Source organism: Triturus cristatus, chromosome 1_2 (assembly GCF_964204655.1).
Source record: "Triturus cristatus chromosome 1_2, aTriCri1.1, whole genome shotgun sequence".
NCBI classification, from domain to species: Eukaryota; Metazoa; Chordata; class Amphibia; order Caudata; family Salamandridae; genus Triturus; species Triturus cristatus.
Window position 1 is genome coordinate 962,615,051 of NC_140580.1, and position 16,867 is coordinate 962,631,917.

The 16,867-nt window shown below is 46.5% G+C and overlaps 1 protein-coding gene across 1 annotated transcript in view; it reads left to right on the forward strand.

Annotated features, from left to right (window-relative positions):
• LOC146868456 (discoidin domain-containing receptor 2-like) overlaps window positions 1-16,867 on the forward strand; it is a 445,309-nt gene that overhangs the window by 133,870 nt on the left and 294,572 nt on the right. The window lies entirely within an intron of this gene.

Below are 16,867 nucleotides of genomic sequence, written 5' to 3' on the forward strand. Positions count from 1 at the left end.
TCGGGTTCCCTGGTCGTGCATTTATTTCTCAATCGGTCGTATATTATGGTGCAAGATACCGTACCTTGCATTCGGCATATACCTTAAGCTACAGTCGACCATTTTCTGACAACTCTTGGAAAAAGACAGGTGTGACGGGTACAAATTCCGTCAATCAAAAAAAATTCAGGCAAAAAGGGTCTGCATTATCTGCTTTCTATTGCTTGGGAGTAACAATCATTTATTCAAAACCTTTACCAACCTAGATGATCAGTTATGACGCTAATTCCGTAATTCCTTCAAAAACCCCTTTATTGAAAACAATGTCAGTACACAAATACGGGCCTACAACCGTTCAGGCCGGCCACGGTGTGAGAGGCGTCGAGTATCATGAGCAAAACTACCTTAACACGAAAAATGAAAATAATCAGAAAATGGGAAGACCAGCATCAATAAAGTTGTTCGTATGCCCGATCTGTACCCTCCCCGTCCCTCCGCCCGTCATGTGCGAAAACATCGCATTGATATCCTTTTAACATAAATGTCAAATAACTGAGACGCCATAAGGAGTTGTAGGCCCTTCCCACATCGGCGCCATTTTGGGGCGAGGTCGGGCCAGTGTACAGTCTAAGTCTTTCCATGAATTAGCTGTCGGACCAGAATCCCTTTCGGCAGTTCGAGAACTGTCGTTGGCATCAATGGAAAAGAACAGACCGCATAAATCGTGATTCGGGGATGGGGAGGCACAGTTCTTGTTCCTACCGGGTCATGTTGAGGTTCCACCGGAACCGATGCGAGCGGATAGGCTACAGTGTCTTCTGATAATTCAAACAGGAGCTTGCGTCAGCATGACGTCACCACGGTCTCGCAGCGATGCCGTGATCCATCCTCAGGGTGGGACAGCAGGCGGGTCTCGCCGCCGACGCCTTGAATCAGTCTCTTTCATTGCATCAGGCGGAGGCAAGGTGGCTGTCGCCCGGGGCAAAGACAAGTTAATGCGGAAATAATCGAACAATAGCGGCGGTTTGCCCTCACCTGAAGTCCGCGCCACGCCCGAGCAGGCAAGCTTCCGAGGTTCAAAGTAGCCCAGAGCCGTCTTTTTAGTGGGCCAGGCCTGAATCTGAAGAGCCAACCGCCATTTTGAGAGTCCAGTGGCAGCAGCAGCAGCAGCTCTTCGTTACAGCCACCGGGGTGGGTCCCCCGATCACTCGGCTGCGGGGGCCCACTTCTTGCGTCAAACGCTAATGGCATTCTTGGTGAACCCGCGCCTGGGTGGTTGTCCGATAGGCGAGATGTAAATGGTTCCCCTGCTGCAGCTGGCTGGTGAGTGCAGGGGCGGCTATTCAGCTGGACAGCGAGTGAAACGGCAGGGGTGCCTTCTCAGCTGGTGAGCCTCCACCTGGGGAGGCCCATCCGCGTTGCCTCCCCCCGCCAGGGCACCCTTCGCTGTCGATCGAAGCAGAGAATGGGAAGACCAGTACAACGTGGTGGACTCCACCTCGGCGCTGCCAGGGCCTCGGCGCTGCGTGTAGCCTCCGGCCTATTCGCACAATCGTCCGCCACTGATGCCGCCTCACAGGCCGATGGATTTTGCAGGTCTTTTATAGCCCAAAGCCAACTAAAAGGACCGCCCAAAACAGGCAAATGTTGCTATTTCGAAGAAGGAGGGGCGAGGACTGTCATGTAAATAGTTGTTTAAAAACGTGTTTTAATGTGTTTACCCTGTTGGCGTGTTGTTATACCTATAAGTTATTAAAATGTTATAATTATACTACTTTGTTGGAGTGTTGTACATATTTGCAATCTGGCAACGAGCACGAGGATGTTACTGCATAACCGGAAAATGACATAGCCCAATTGTGCGCGATCTAGCCCAGTTCGGTGACGTCGATGGTGGGTGTCAGCAGGCTTCCGTTTGCGCAGGATTTTGTCGTGTTTACTGGGCGGGGTGGGCAGTAGGGCAGACATGTTTAGACAGCGAGAGCGACGGAGCCGAGCTACCTCATGGTTACCTCGACCGTGAGCTTGGCTCCTTCCCCTGGTTTCATATTCCTCGCAAAAGGGCTATTTCCTAACGTTTCTTATTTTTGCAGGGTCAAAAGGATCCCGTCATCGGTCTACTGGTCTCGCTTGATTATTCTTGTTTCTATATAGCAATCCTTATGCCCTAATTTGCTGTAAGCTACGGCGACTAATCCATATTTAGAAAATGTGTCCTTATTAGGGGTGTCTTCCAGTGGAGCCGGATGGTTCACCTCTAATAAGCGGTCCGGGCAGAACCAACTACCAATCAATGGGGAGAAGATAGGCATGACGGGTTACAACGGGGACAAAAGTCAGCACTACCTATCTTTTCACTGCTTGCAAAGACTAGATAGAATATCTCTATTCCACGTTATTTGTAAGCAGAGAATACCTCCAAAGAACCAATATCGAACAACTAGTGTTCGGACAATCAATCAATCAATGGTGAGAAAGAGATAGGCACGACGGGTTACAATGGGGACAAAAGTCTGCGTTACCTACCCTTCACTATTTGCAAAGACTAGACAGAATATTTCTATTCTACGTTATTTGCAAACAGAGAATATCTCAAAGAGCACTATCCTTCAAAACAATCAATATTCGGACAATCAATCAGTGGGGAGATAAAAATAGGCACAACGGGTTACAATGGGGACAAAAGTCTGCGTTACCTACCCTTCACTATCTGCAAAGGAAGAGAGAGTATTTCTACTCCTCCCCGTATGTAGACAGCGAATATCTCAAAGAGAACAATCAATAAGCAATACTAGTATTTTCAATCAATCAATCAATCGTTTCGCAATTTGTCGTGTTTCACGACCTTACCCGGACCGCGTGGACAGTTTCTTGTCTTCCGCCTCCAGCGCCCGATCGTCCTCTACTCTTCGTATTTGCCGCGGCACTCCTGATGGTTCCCAGTCAGGACCGTAGATCACTCGAGAGAGGTCTGCTCGGAACCAGTGACGTTCGGATGATCGGCTGCCAGACGAGGGTCTATCGGGCAGGAGCTCTCCCGATCGTTGCAGTCGTTCACTCTGTCGTCGGGACCTCTCCCACTGGATCCACGTGTCGCTGATGGGCCCCACGCTTGGGACGCCAATTGTTAAATGGTAGCGGCAGTTGATAACCTTTCAAGTATTGCCCGGCGGTAATCGCCTTTTATACCATTCGATGATTAACCAACAAAGAGAGGCAGGCGCCGGAGACTGGAAGGCAGGAAACAAAGTTTTATTCTCTCCGGAGGAGAACACATCAGATCAGACAGCAAGGTATTGTCACGAGGTGCTCTAACTGCATCTCTGAGGCCTGGCCTCTTATACACAGGTTTATTGTTTTATTATCGGTTTACAGCACATGGCACATTCATGAGATTGTTTTGGTACATGAAAGAGCATCCTCGGAATCCCCGGCTTAGATCCGCTCCCACACATAACTACAGTGAAATTCCCCACCCCACCCACAGTAGGAGATGGCTATCACACAGCTGGGCATTCCATCTATTCCCGGGGGGTGAGTGCGACTGGTCAGGTCACAAGGGTTAGGGGCCTTGATCTACTGCGATCCCTTAGATGTGAGGTGTTTCCTTTACAGCAGGGGCAATAAACTGTGTCCGCAGGGCTAGGTGATGGCCTGGGATTAGTTCGGACGATCAGGCATGGAGGAAGGGGTTACCGAAAGGATGTATGACCATGTATGGGATGAGAAAAAGGGGGGTGTTGGTCAGGCGCGGGAGGTGGTTCCATGGCAGGGTCGCGCAGAAGGAGAGGGTTTATGGCCCATGTATGAGAGAGCGGGGGTGGCCGGCGCGCAGGGGGGTTGTTTGCAGCGCCTAGGGAACGCGCTGGTGATCGGCGAGGGGCAGAGGGGCCATGGCGCTTTAAAAAATGGCTACTGCTTGAGGGAGCATGCGGGTCTGAGAGGGGACAAGATGGCGCCGATTATGTTGACATCGCAAACCAGATTTTAACAGTTTGAAGAGGAGTGGCATTGTGTGGGGTCGAGTGCCTTTATGTGCTATGGAATGGAGTGCCATTGCCTGGAGTGGTGTGTAATGGCACTGTCTGGCGTAAATTGTAGTGGAGTGGCTTTGTTTGGAGTGGAGAGGCATTCTAAGGCATGGAGTTGGGTAAAATGATTTTGTGTGGAGTGGAATAGAATTGAGTAGAGTGGCATTGTGTGGCATGGCATGGAGTAGTGTGGCACGGAGTGGAATTGAGCAGAGTGTCGTTGAGTGGCGTTTATTGGCATGGAGTGGAGTAGAGTGACATTGTGTCGCATGGAGTGGCATTGTTTGGCATGGAGTGGCATTGAGTGGAATGGCATTGTGTGGCATGGAGTGGCATGGAGTGGCATTGAGTGGAATGGCATTGAATGGAGTGGCATTGAGTGGAGTCGCATTTTGTTGCTTGGCGTGGAGTGGCATTGAGTGGCATGGCATGGAGTGGCATTGAGTGGAATGGCATTGAATGGCGTGGTATTGTGTGGAGTGGAGTGGTATTATGTGGAGTGGAGTTGAGTGAAGTGACATTGAGTGGAATGGCATTGAATGGAGTGGCATTGAGTGGAGTCGCATTTTGTGGCTTGGCATGGAGTGGCATTGAGTGGAATGGCATTGTGTGGCATGGAGTGGCATTGAGTGGAATGGCATTGAATGGAGTGGCATTGAGTGGAGTCGCATTTTAGTGGCTTGGCGTGGAGTGGCATTGAGTGGCGTGGCATTGTGTGGAGTGGAGTGGTATTATGTGGAGTGGAGTTGAGTGAAGTGACGTGTGTTGTGTAGTGGTATTCTGTGCCATGGAGTGACATTGTGTGGCATGGAGTGAAGTGATATTGTGTGGTGTGAAATGGCAATGTGTGCTGTAGTATGAGTGGCACTGAGTGATGTAGGGTGAGTGGCATAATGTGGCATGGAGTCTAGAGTCATTGTGTGTTGTGGAGCAGCTGCGGCCCATGCAGGTAAGAGCAGTGGGGCGGTAGTGCCGGGTGAGGGGCAGATTTCGACAGACGAGGACGAGGGAACATTTATTCTTTATGGAACTTTCCCTCATGGTCGTCTGTGAAAATCCCCTCACCCCACCCGGCCCTGACCACTCTCACCTGCATGGGCAGTGGCTAGTGTGGAGTGATATTGTGTGGCGTAGAGTGGCATTGGGTGGCATGGAGTGGAGTGGCATTGTGTTGCGTGAGTTGGAGTTGAGAGGCACTGTGGCATGGATTGTAATGGAGTAGCAACGTGTGGAGTGGAATGATATTGTGTGGAGTGTTATTGTGTGGCATGGAGTGGTATTATGTGGCTTGTTGTGGAGTAGCATTGTGTGGCATTGTGTGGAGCTGAGTAGCACCTTGCACCCACACCTGTAGGAATAGATGTCCTTTTTACTCACACCGGAAGCGGAAGGAAGAGAGTGCATTTTACCCCCACATGTATGAAGAAAGCTCCTTTGACCTCACATTTACTAAGAGAGCCCCTTTGGCCACCTCCTATAGGACAGTTTCCTGTTTGGCCCCGTCTTTTAGGAAGATAACCCGGGTCTTCCATGTTTTCCTTTAAGGCGATAGACTTCTTTCTGGAGGAAATTGGCCCCTTCAGCTCATCTAGGAAGATGGCCTTTCAGCTCTGTCCTTCTAGAAAAAGTACCTTTCTACTCAATAGCTGTAAGAAAGGAGGTGTAGGTGTAGAAATCGAGGGTTTACACCCTCTTTTGTAGTAAGGGGACTCCTTCAGTCCCTCATACAGACGTTAAATACAGTGGCCACCTTGACCTTCTCTAACCTCTCTATTCCTCCCTGTTCTGAAGGCACGGCTTGGATGTCAGTAAACACATGATTGAGATGTAGTCCTGCATACTTTGTTGGGAACAAAAATACAAACTACTAAATTGCCTGCCTGGAATGTGCGCTTTTGCTCTGATCCGAGACAGATCTGCCAGGGGATAATCCTTGACAAATGGGCGAAAGCCCTTTCGGGAAGTCAAGATTTCTTCCTGAGGCCTAGGTCCAGGACAGATGTTTGTAGGTCCAGATGTGCAGTATGAGCAGCTCAATATTTAAGTCTCGTAGCGTGCTAGTAATGTATAGTGCAGAGCAAGGCACACAGCTGGTCACTGAGAGTTTGATCCATAAACGTATTTGTTGCTGACCTGAAAATCTGCATCCATTTCGCCTCAAAATGGCTAGGTTCTGGAAAGTGCTTATGCTGTGGCTGGATGCTGAAAAATGCTCCATGGTAAGGCTGGGCGCTAGAAAGTGTCTTTGTCAAGTTTTGGTTCAGGAAAGTGTGCCCCACCAAGGTTGGGGTTCAGAAAGCGTCCGTGTCTTAAAGTGCGTCACAACAAGGCTGAAGTCTAGAAGGTTCAGATGTCAAGTCTTGGTTTTGCTAATTGTGTCACATAAAATCTGGCTCTAAAAGTGCCTAGATCAGTAATGGATTCTAAAACCTTGTTCCCTTTACAGTCCTTCCCATGACCCATTACCATCCTTCCCTTTATCCTGTCACCTCCCTCCTTGACCCTTTTTAGGTTGAGCCTACCAAACAGCACAAGCTACCTGGTTGAGAAACACGAATTGTGGGTATGCAGCCCTCCCGGTGCTTACCATTATTTGGCTCTACTGTCCCTCTTGCTTGCTTTCTATTGGATGGCTTTGCTTGTTATACCCTCTTCATGGTGTGTTTGTTTCTTCAATAGAGCAAAGCTTCTTCAGGATCTGCTTCATTGGCTGGCTTCATTGGTTCCTCTGCTCGGTTAGCGAACTTCTTTCTTCTTTTGTATAAGTAGTCCTTGAGCATATACACGTTTTCCAGCTGTCGCTTTTGTATTTTTTCCTCCTTCCCACATCCCTCTGTCTCTCACCCATGTGATTCTCCTACCCCTCGTGTTCCACATTGCTCTCTTTCACCCATGTTCTTTCCCTCGTGTTGCTTTTCCCCTCAGCCGCCATGTTGCTTCACGTCACCCTGCATCGCGTGTAGCTTTACTTCACCCTATGCCTGCCGTGTTGCTCACTTCACAGCCCGTTTCCGAGTTGCTTCATCTCCCACCCCCCACAACCAGTTTATACATAAAAAAAACCAATTTAAGTTCCTTTACACGATATTTTAAAAGAGCACTAGTGCTACTTTTTTCATTTTCCCGAATCAAAATGATGAAGTGTATTTTTTTTATTTAATTTTAATGTACAGCAGCCGCTATGCTGTACAACATGGCAAAAAACATCGTCAAAGCCAATAGGTCTCATGGTTTTCCATCTCATTATTCCTGCAGTGCCAAATGAAAATACCCATCCGATGCCTCTTCTGATCAGGTGCCGATTTGTAAGAAAGCATGGGCAAGGAGTCAGACATCCTCCAGGTGGCGTGGCACAGAGAGAAAGTTCTCAGAGCCAAAAGCAACACATTTCAGTGGATTTTGTTAAGAACCCGTGCAGAAAGAGTTGAAGCAGTGCGCAAAAAAATGGAAACCTTTTAAGAGATGGGACACCTGGTGGTCTGCCTGACTGAGGGACAATGTCCAGTATGTCTCCTGGGAGTCCCTGCAGCCTGGGCGTCTAACATAGATCAGTATGAGCTAGAACATAGGTACTCACAAACATTTTCCTGGGGGTCGCAAAGTTTGGTCTTTGGTGTTACTGAGGGCCGCACTGATGCCAGTGTGTGTAAGGTGAAACAAAGAATGTATATCTACTAGCTGAACTCAAATGCGCAATGCAAAACCAGAAAACCTGGGATTAATCCCGGCTTCTCCACTTGACCAAATTGTGTGATCTTGGGCAATTGTTTTATTTTAATTTCCCTCCTTTATATAAGAGGACCTCAAAATACATGACTTCAGGATGTGTGCTGTACAAAACCAGCTCCTGTGCTTGGACGTAATCACTGATGGCATTGTTGTCAGAGTGGGAAGCATGAATGTTTCTTAATTCATGTTTGAAAACCATCACTTTAAATATATACTTCTGAATGCACTGTTATAGTTTAATTTACTAAGGTGAAATGGTTCTACAGGTCTATGAAATACACTCTTTGAAATTTGAAAAGTCTATCGTATTTTTGCATGTTTGCTGTCTTTAAAAATGAAGGTGCTTCTAAAGTTAAGGGCCTGGTTAATTCCTTTTGTTTAACTGCAGTTGACCTTTAAATAAGTGCTTTATATATATATATATATATGTATATATTTTTTTTTAAATGTTAGTGCCGAGTCGAGTAAACAGCAGCCCAGTGCTTCTGCTGGTCAGGGGGCCACATGTGAAGGTCAGGAGGGCCGCATCCGGACCCCCAGGCCGTACATTGAGTATCACTGAGCTAGGACAATGCCAGATTTTCCGTCTGAATGCTCCGTTTTCACTTTAAATGTGCACAGCACATTATATGCGCTGTGAACAAAATCTGTTTTCTCTATTCTTTGTTATAGAACTTGCAAAACCCATGCAAAAGAAAATGTGTTCCCTATTGCATCAGTGTACATTTATGTAACCAGGCTTCAGGCTTGAAAGGAGTCTTCAGATCAGACTTCGCATTCCAGGGTCAGGAAGGAAATTGAAGGGATCGAATGAAGTGAATGTTTTGCTCCCAGGCATCTAGTAGCGGCCAGCATGTGGCATTCTTGTGAGGCTGAGGTTCTTTCTGTTACTAGTACTAAAGAGACCATAGAGTTGTGAGGGTGACTGCAAGAGGCTAAGATAACAAGCATTTACAATGCAATGGTCTCGGCATTGGTAAAGTTAGAGCTATTGGCATTGCTCATGACAATGCCGTTTCTTTAAATGTTTTAAAAACAAAAACATAAACAAAAATAATGTCATGAGCAATGCCAATAGCTCTAACTTTACCAATGCCGAGACCATTGCATTGTAAACGCTTGTTCCATTTAGAGAGCTATGGCACACAGCTTGTGCTGGATTGTTCTTACTGGAGCAAAACCACCACGGATATAGTTGAGTCCATCTGGAGTGGACAAGAAACGATGGACTTGAATGCGAGTCTGACAGACTTCAGTACAGAAGAAATCACAATTGATCCAGCCGTCACCATTTGTTGTATTTTCAGCAGCAGGTGCATCAATTCTATTCAGGATGGCATTCCTGCACGTCCACTGATACGGCAGATTGTATGGTGCGCGTTCATGGCATGATCTACAACTGCATTGCATTTGTTTGCTCCCACTGGCTAATCCGATATGTGGTCTGGATGATAATGCTTATTATGGTATATTTAAACACCAGCAACATCAAGGGCCTGAACAACCGGCATAGCGCAGGTAACATGAAATTGAAGCCCACGAGACACTGCATCAATATCATGTTACTGCAAGGCACAAGTTCAAGCAGCTCTGGCATAGAAATGGCTAGGAGGGGGGCTCCCAGAGGATTTTCTTTGTTCACTACCAACTCTACAATCAGCACCATAATGACACATAAGATGAAGGCTTCTTTAACGAGGATCAGATGATAAATGTCGATCGATTCATGCTGGGAGTTGGAAAAGGCAGAATTCTCTCTATTGATATTTACGTGTACATACTGAAGTGGGATTCTACTATTTTTGAAACAGCACCCAGTACACAAATCAGTCTCATGGACACGGAGTTATTTCGGGAGGTGTCTTCAACATGTCTCTAGACAAATCTGGCTGCACTTCCCGCTCTCTTTACCTACAGTGGGAATGGCGATCTAGATTGTGGAACTCTATAGCTGGGACAGTGATAGTTAAGAAGTATTCTCAGGAGACGCTGTGGGTATTATTTGCGCATTCGACCTCACTTAAGACAAAAAGTGTGAAGAAAAGGCCTGCCATCTACTACCCTACACGAAGCAATTGAACGATAAGTCACAAAGTATCCAAAATGGGGTAAGATAAAATAAATGTGGCAGACCCAGTGAATTTTCGTGTGACTGCATCAGGCAAGTAAAACGCGCTGACACTAGCTGACGTGAAAGCAACCTACGCATGACTCCGAAATGTAATAAATCCATTACATCAATTTAAAGGTAAGCATTTCATATGTATCGTTCTGAATGGATCTTTAAAAATAGCTATCCTTCAAATCCTGGGGATGGGGGTACAGCAAAGCAAATAGTGTACGTAAGGAATACGAATTGGGCTTACTACCTTTGAGCTATAAGGCTAAGATACGTGTCAGTCCGCTGACTTAAAGGCCAGTGTGGCCTTTAGAGAGAGTGAGGTTTTCGGCAACGGTGGCGTTCACTGCCTCAATTTACGTTGGGGTTTAATCGTACGTCGTATGAGGCTACAACTGTAATTAAAAACTGACGTTTCTTTGCTCCCGGGGAATAGCGACGCGCACCAGGGCCTCTAGTCTTGACTGTGAGAGGTGGGGGTGGCAGAGAATACTCACAGGGTCTTGGGCAGCTCGTCGTCCATCATGGCGGGGTGGCTGAGGGGAACTGCCCGGGCGTGAGGTGAGGAGTCGGTAGCGTGTCCCCGAAGCTCCCACAGGCCTTGAGTTCGGCCCCAGCGGCGTTGAGGTGAAGCAGCAGCGGCGGCAGATTCTGTAGGCTACGGCGCTTCTCCAAGACAATGAGCGGCGCTCGCGCTCCCCTCACACACACACAGGCGAGACACAGAGAGAAGGGGGGGGGGGTGGGGGGCAACCGTCACAAGATGGCGGGCAGGGAAGGAAGGAGACCACGCATGCGTGGGTCGGAAACAAGCATCCAAGAGCGTCACGTAATGGGCTGCGCAGAACACCGTATAATTGCGTCTTTGCTAGCGCCATCACGGAGTTAGGCAAAATGTAATTTCTTAATGTAGAACGCTCGTTCGCTCTTGGAAAGTGACAAAATAAGAATCCCTTCGCATGTGACACGTTCGATGTTGCAGCTATACTTTTGCAAAACTTCTATCCAGCGAAGAATGAACTCCAGTTCTGACCGTGCGAGCTAAAAAGTTAGTTGTGGCTACTAGATAGAGGTCCCTTATTGGATACACTGTTACTAGCTGTCTGGATATCACTGGAGTAAAGTTGTTTTAGCCGCGGGGGTTTCCCTTTCAATTTCAGCTCCATTGTTTGGATTTCGCGGTTGTCATTGAATTTTGCCCCACACTCAAACCAGCAAACTAGATCGAACAGGTACACACCATCGAAAGATGAGGGGAAAAAACAGTTTGTTTAGGCAAGGCAGCACTCGTAGAGTGAAAAACAAGTAAAGAGGGCACCGGAAGACACCACCGCCTTTCTCCGAGGCAGAGCAGAAATGCCTCGGAGAAAGGTTGCCTCCTTTTCGGATTCGGGGGCGTGTTTTGCTGTTGTCTCCTCCCTGAGACTTTTCGCAAAAACCACGCCCCCCGATCCGAAAAGGACGGGGCCTAATCGGAGTGACTGACCTCTTCTCCAGTGGCTGGCCAGCATTTACGAGGCCAGCCAATGGAGAACAGGGGAGAAGAGGGGCGGGTTCAAGCCCCTCTTCTCCAAGTCATTAAATCTCGCGAGCGAGACTGCGCAAGCGCAGCCTTCGCTAGCCGAGACCTAAAAATTGGTGAGGGAAAGCTAGAGACATGTCTGACATGTGTTGAACCTGGTGTGTACAGCTTTGTTTTGCAAAGTCCACTTGGAGGTATCTCACTTGGGAGTCACGCAAGACAGAAGCCGGAGACTGGTTCAGGATGCAAGACTGGCTCAAGGATGCAATGTCTGCCTGAGGATCTTTTCTGCATGACCCAATCTACTGTGGGCTAAACATTTGTGCCCTCAAATTTCTAGAAATATTTGTAATGTGAGGGACACGTGAAGCAAACAATAGGAGGGATAAAAGCACAGCACAGTCTCTCGGGGGTATTAGTTCTACTGTATCTAGTTCTGTGCTAATGTCTGACTGGGAAAAATAAGTGCTGGTGCCCAAAAATAAGTGCTGGTGGGTTCCACCAGCTCAAATAAAGCACTGGTCGCGCACTCTTGCTGTGTCTGCATACAAGACACTGGAATAGTGACCGTAAGTGTCTGCATGTAACTGAAGGAGTGACTTTGGATCCAATTCTCCAAGATGGGGTACATTTTTGCATGGATGTGATTATGACACTGATCCTCATTGTTGAGTTAGGACATGCAGAGTTCATTTGCTCCTTTTCGTGCAGAATTACATTGGTGCCTGACCAGGGTGCAGAGATTTGGTTTTTGTGATTTAGAACCTTTTTAGAGCCTTTTTACTCTGGCTCCGAGACTCTAGAGAAATTATTAATTGTACATCTATAAATTTATTATCCAAATAAAGCACATCAAGTGTGCACAAGTCCAGCTAGAATGCAATACAACTTTCCAGATTGATAAAGCACTTCATATGTGGACAGTGTGAGGTAGAATTTAATTCCAAAGTCAAATCTATCAAACCTAATCCCAAGTGATGAATATATTCCTAAAGATCTGCCCTTGAGTGGAGCCTTTTGGGTTTCTGCGATCGTGGGGGAAGTGCATGATGTTTCGTCTCTGGATCAGGGGCGAGTGGGCAAATTAGTTGTAAACCAGTTTGCTTTCATGTAGCACCAAGTACACTTTTACGAAGTGACTTTTCCACAAATTTAATCCAAAATCAACTTTCACCACTGTATTGGATTTTTCATTACACATTGAAAATAAGTTTGATTGAGAGTTCAATACATTTCCCAGGCTAAGTTACACAAAAGAGGCTTTTATTCATAATTAGAACTGTTCATAGAGAGTGACTCTTTACCTACACAGTGACAACCAATTGTTTATAACAGTTCACAATAGGGGCATAGTTTTTTCTTAATATCCATTATATCTCACGTTTTATATCTTAACGCACACGTTAGGCGTTACTTAGCCAACATATTATAGTAAGTTTTCCTCCATTACCGAGCACTTTTGTATGCCACGTGACAGTTTGATGCTTTTAAAGTCCTAGTCAGCCTGAAGACAAAACGATTCTCTGGAATCATACACCTTAATTCCATATATAGGTGGTGCAACTGCACATTGCATCCCAAATATAGCTTTTAACTTCCATTGTGGTATTTGATTTCCTGTGCCAGTTTGCCATGGCCTTACAGGAAAGTTAAATAACCAGTTGGGTGTAAACAAATGAACATTAGGAGGTTATGGATCTAACACATGTATTGTGGCACTGAATGGCGTTTTTAGAGTACACAGAGTCATAAGAACAGAAAAAAATGTGGCCCATAACACACAATAATGTGAAATGTGGCAGAACAGTAAAATCATAATTCGTTCCAAGGTAGTTTAGAGTTGCTCACCTACGTAGTTCACCTCACTCTGACTACTCACCCCTCCAGTCTGAGGAGCCCTCACTCGCCCACATACCCTCCTCACCTACCATGTGCTCATTTACTTGCGCAGTGGTTAGCTTTTTCACACTGCACCTCATCCCTCACTGTGCACCTTATCCTCTCCCTGTACTCACCTCACGGATGCTGGACTCACCTCATCCAAACTCTGCTTTCCTCCCTCCCCATGTGCTCATCTCACCCACCATGACTTCCCCTTACCTCTTATGTGCGTGCCTCACCCACCATGTGCCCACCTATCACTTCCACAGCTCCCCCACCCACCATGAACACAACTCTTCATAATTGCACTTGCCTCACTCATCCTATACTCACTTAATGCACCCTGGCTCAACCAATTCCCACCTTACTCAGCCTGCGCTCATCTAACCAGCTTGTGCTCAACTTTGTTGAAAAACAATGTTATAAGCGTACAACAGCTTCATGCTTTCTCAGTTACTTGAACGTGCTGTTTTGACAATTTTGGATTAAAAACACAGAGTCACATATGATTCATGTTTATTTGATGTATTTTAACTGTGAGTAAACATACACAAATATTTGAAGAATTGGGCTTTATAAGTGATATATTGTTACAGACTAATTCTGAGACTGCTTATGTTAACTAATAGAGTTCCGAGGTACAACATTTTCTGTAAAAAATACAATAACGAGTGTCATCTGAAGACTCGTCAATCCAACATCCTTGGTAGTGGGATGTTTCTGTCGTTGTTACCTTGAGGGGCACCGTAACTCATAAAAAAATAAAAAAACGAAATTAAAGAAATATACCATTGACGGACTGATGTAGGCCTGGGCGTAGTTCACGAAGTAGCACTTCGCGAAGCTACGCAAAGTGCAGTTCGCACTACGCGAGCTACGCGTAGCACTTCGCGAACTGCGTAGTACCTTGTTCGCACTGTGCCAGATGTCGTTTTCAATGATTGCACAGTGCGGACAAGCAACCGGCAATGTGCAATCATTGAAAATGGCATCTTGCACAGTGCGAGCTGTAGTTTTCTGCTGCGCGAGTAGATTTTTACTCGAGCGGCAGCTTTCTCCACGCGAACTGGTAGTTTCCCATCGCGAGCGGTCGCGAGCATACGCGACCACTCGCAATGAGAAACCTGACCTCCTCACGTTGGGAATCTCGCCGGGAGGTTTATTTTCCATGCTCGCGATCGCCAACTTGATGTTGCTGATCGCGAACAAGGAAAAAGTCTCGCCGGGATGTCATTTTGCTTGCTCGCGGTCGCCAACTTGACGTTGAGGACCGCGAGCAAGCAAAAAATGACCGCAGCACTACGCAACACTTCGCTACGCGTGTTCGCACTGTGCTACGTGCAGTTCGCGTAGTGCGAAGTAGCGCGAACTTCGCAAACTACGCGAGCGTAGTGCTTTGCCCAGGCTTACTGATGAGCGACTGTTTAGACCACCACTACCGTGTTGTGATATTGTAAAGTCCACCTCAGTCATCCTGTGGCCACGTCGCTATCCCTAAGTTGACCTCAGCCTCCATGGACACACCTCGCCCATGCTGTGCTCTTTTCACATTGGGTGACCTCGGTTCTCATCCGATACTCGCTTCAGCATCCCTTTTCACCTCAGCCTCCCTTCGCTCCCCATAGGGAATCCTGTGCTCGTCTCAGCCACTGTCTGCTCATCTTAGCTACCCTGCCCCCTGCTCTGTCTCCCGGTGAACAAATAAGCCATAATGCACATGCTTCACATCAGGAGCTCTCCGTTCTTGCCCCAAACTGCTTTCAAATGTCTTTTTCACCATAACCTCCCAGTGCTGACCTGAGACCCATTGCGCTTGTCTCCAGGAACCCTGTGCCCACCTTTATCACTCTTTGCTCATCTCACTCTCCCTGATGCAAATACATCAACCAAGGTCCTCTCGCCTTTCAACTACTGTCTTTCTTCTATTATTCTCTTCCAGCCATTGGCTTGACACATTGTCAATCACTTCTTGTCTGATTTCTTGTTTTTTCCACACATTGCAGTGCTTGCATTGAACATGACGAGGGATTGCATTACAGCAATAGCCCTCTCTGTCTGGATCTGCTTGTTTTCTCCCAGGTGTCTCACTCTAACGTGCTAACCCTGCTGCATTCGAACATTAAACTTAGGCCTATTGGCTTTGCCAAGGCTAGCATGTAAATCATTCGAAGTCACACACCTTCCCAGTCAAGCATTTATCATAAATTCACCATTTTACCAGATTTATAATTACCTTATGTTTTGTTTGAAGAATGTTTCAAGTGTCTGTGAAGGAGACCATTAACTCCAAGGCAACATGCTATCTCATTGGTATCGGTCAGAGGTAAAATCCAAGTCTTGTATCTTCCAATATTCGACCAGAAAAGAAGTGACCAATCCCCCTTGAGGCCCCTGAGATCTGAAGGGCTAACTATTCAGACAAGGGCTGTTGTCAAAGGATCATGTGGATCAAAATAGGGCTCTCTGTCCACCCGAAAAAGTAGGAATTCTGCTATTTGGTATTTGGGTATTCTCAATTGTTCCCAGAAGTACAACTTAAAAGCTGCTTCTGCTGCAGGTTTCCAGGTGTACTTCTGGGGCTGTCATTTGATCTTTCCGAGAGGCTTCTAGTCCCCTTGTATGGAGTGCTCCATAGCTGAGATGTCCATATAGAGGAATGAAACCCGCTGGGCAAATAAACCTTTTTACCCGATGGAGAAAGTTCTTGCCCTATACGAAATGTGGGGGTGGTCTGTTCCCCTTCCTATACCGGAAGTAGAGTCACCACAGTCTTTGGCTGCTGTAAATATCTGACCACTTCCAGGGTGGAAAAAGGTTGGATTGAAGTTTGTTTATGCCCACAAATGTATGTTTAAAGGCATTCATAAACTTCCGGCGTATAGCATGTCCGTTTCCCATTTCCCTTGAGTGAGATTTACTGCTATGGATTACACCACATTCATGAAGGAGAAACTCACACTGCAAATGCATTTATGCCTGTCAGTAATCTCTTTTTGAATTCCTTGCAGACTGAATATACCTTTGTGAATAGGTCACAGAGACGTTAATGCAATGACTTGGATTATTATAACCTATAAGGACAGAATAGAAAGTCCTTGTATCTGAAGACTACGCCCAGCCGAGTAAGACTCAAGTCTTACAGGGCAAATATGTAATTTTCTACAGGGGACAGAGTCGGTAATAGTTGAGTGGGAGCTGCTGGAGATCCAGATATCCACAGGGGTTTGTCCTACCTTGATTTCGCAGCGCATTCATTTGGGCTCCTCTTGGAACATTCTCTAAAGCTTGTATCGCAGAAATAGCCAAGGCTAGGTTTCAGTATCTTTGTGTTTTCCAACATTTGTAATGTAATTCCTTCACCTTGATGCAGTATATGATTAGGCCATGATTTAATGCAGATGCCTTTGAGTTACTGATGCCTACCTGCAAAGGATGGATAGGGACCATACTCTAGGCTCCAAGTAGTGTAAGCACAGACTGTAACTTGCTTCCCAGCTTTAAGCATTTTACTCCTGCTTTTACGTTTTGAGATCCAGTTTAAGGTTGGTGTTAGGATCGACTTGGCTGTTCCTTTTCCAAGTCCAAAATGAGGCATGCAGTAGCAAA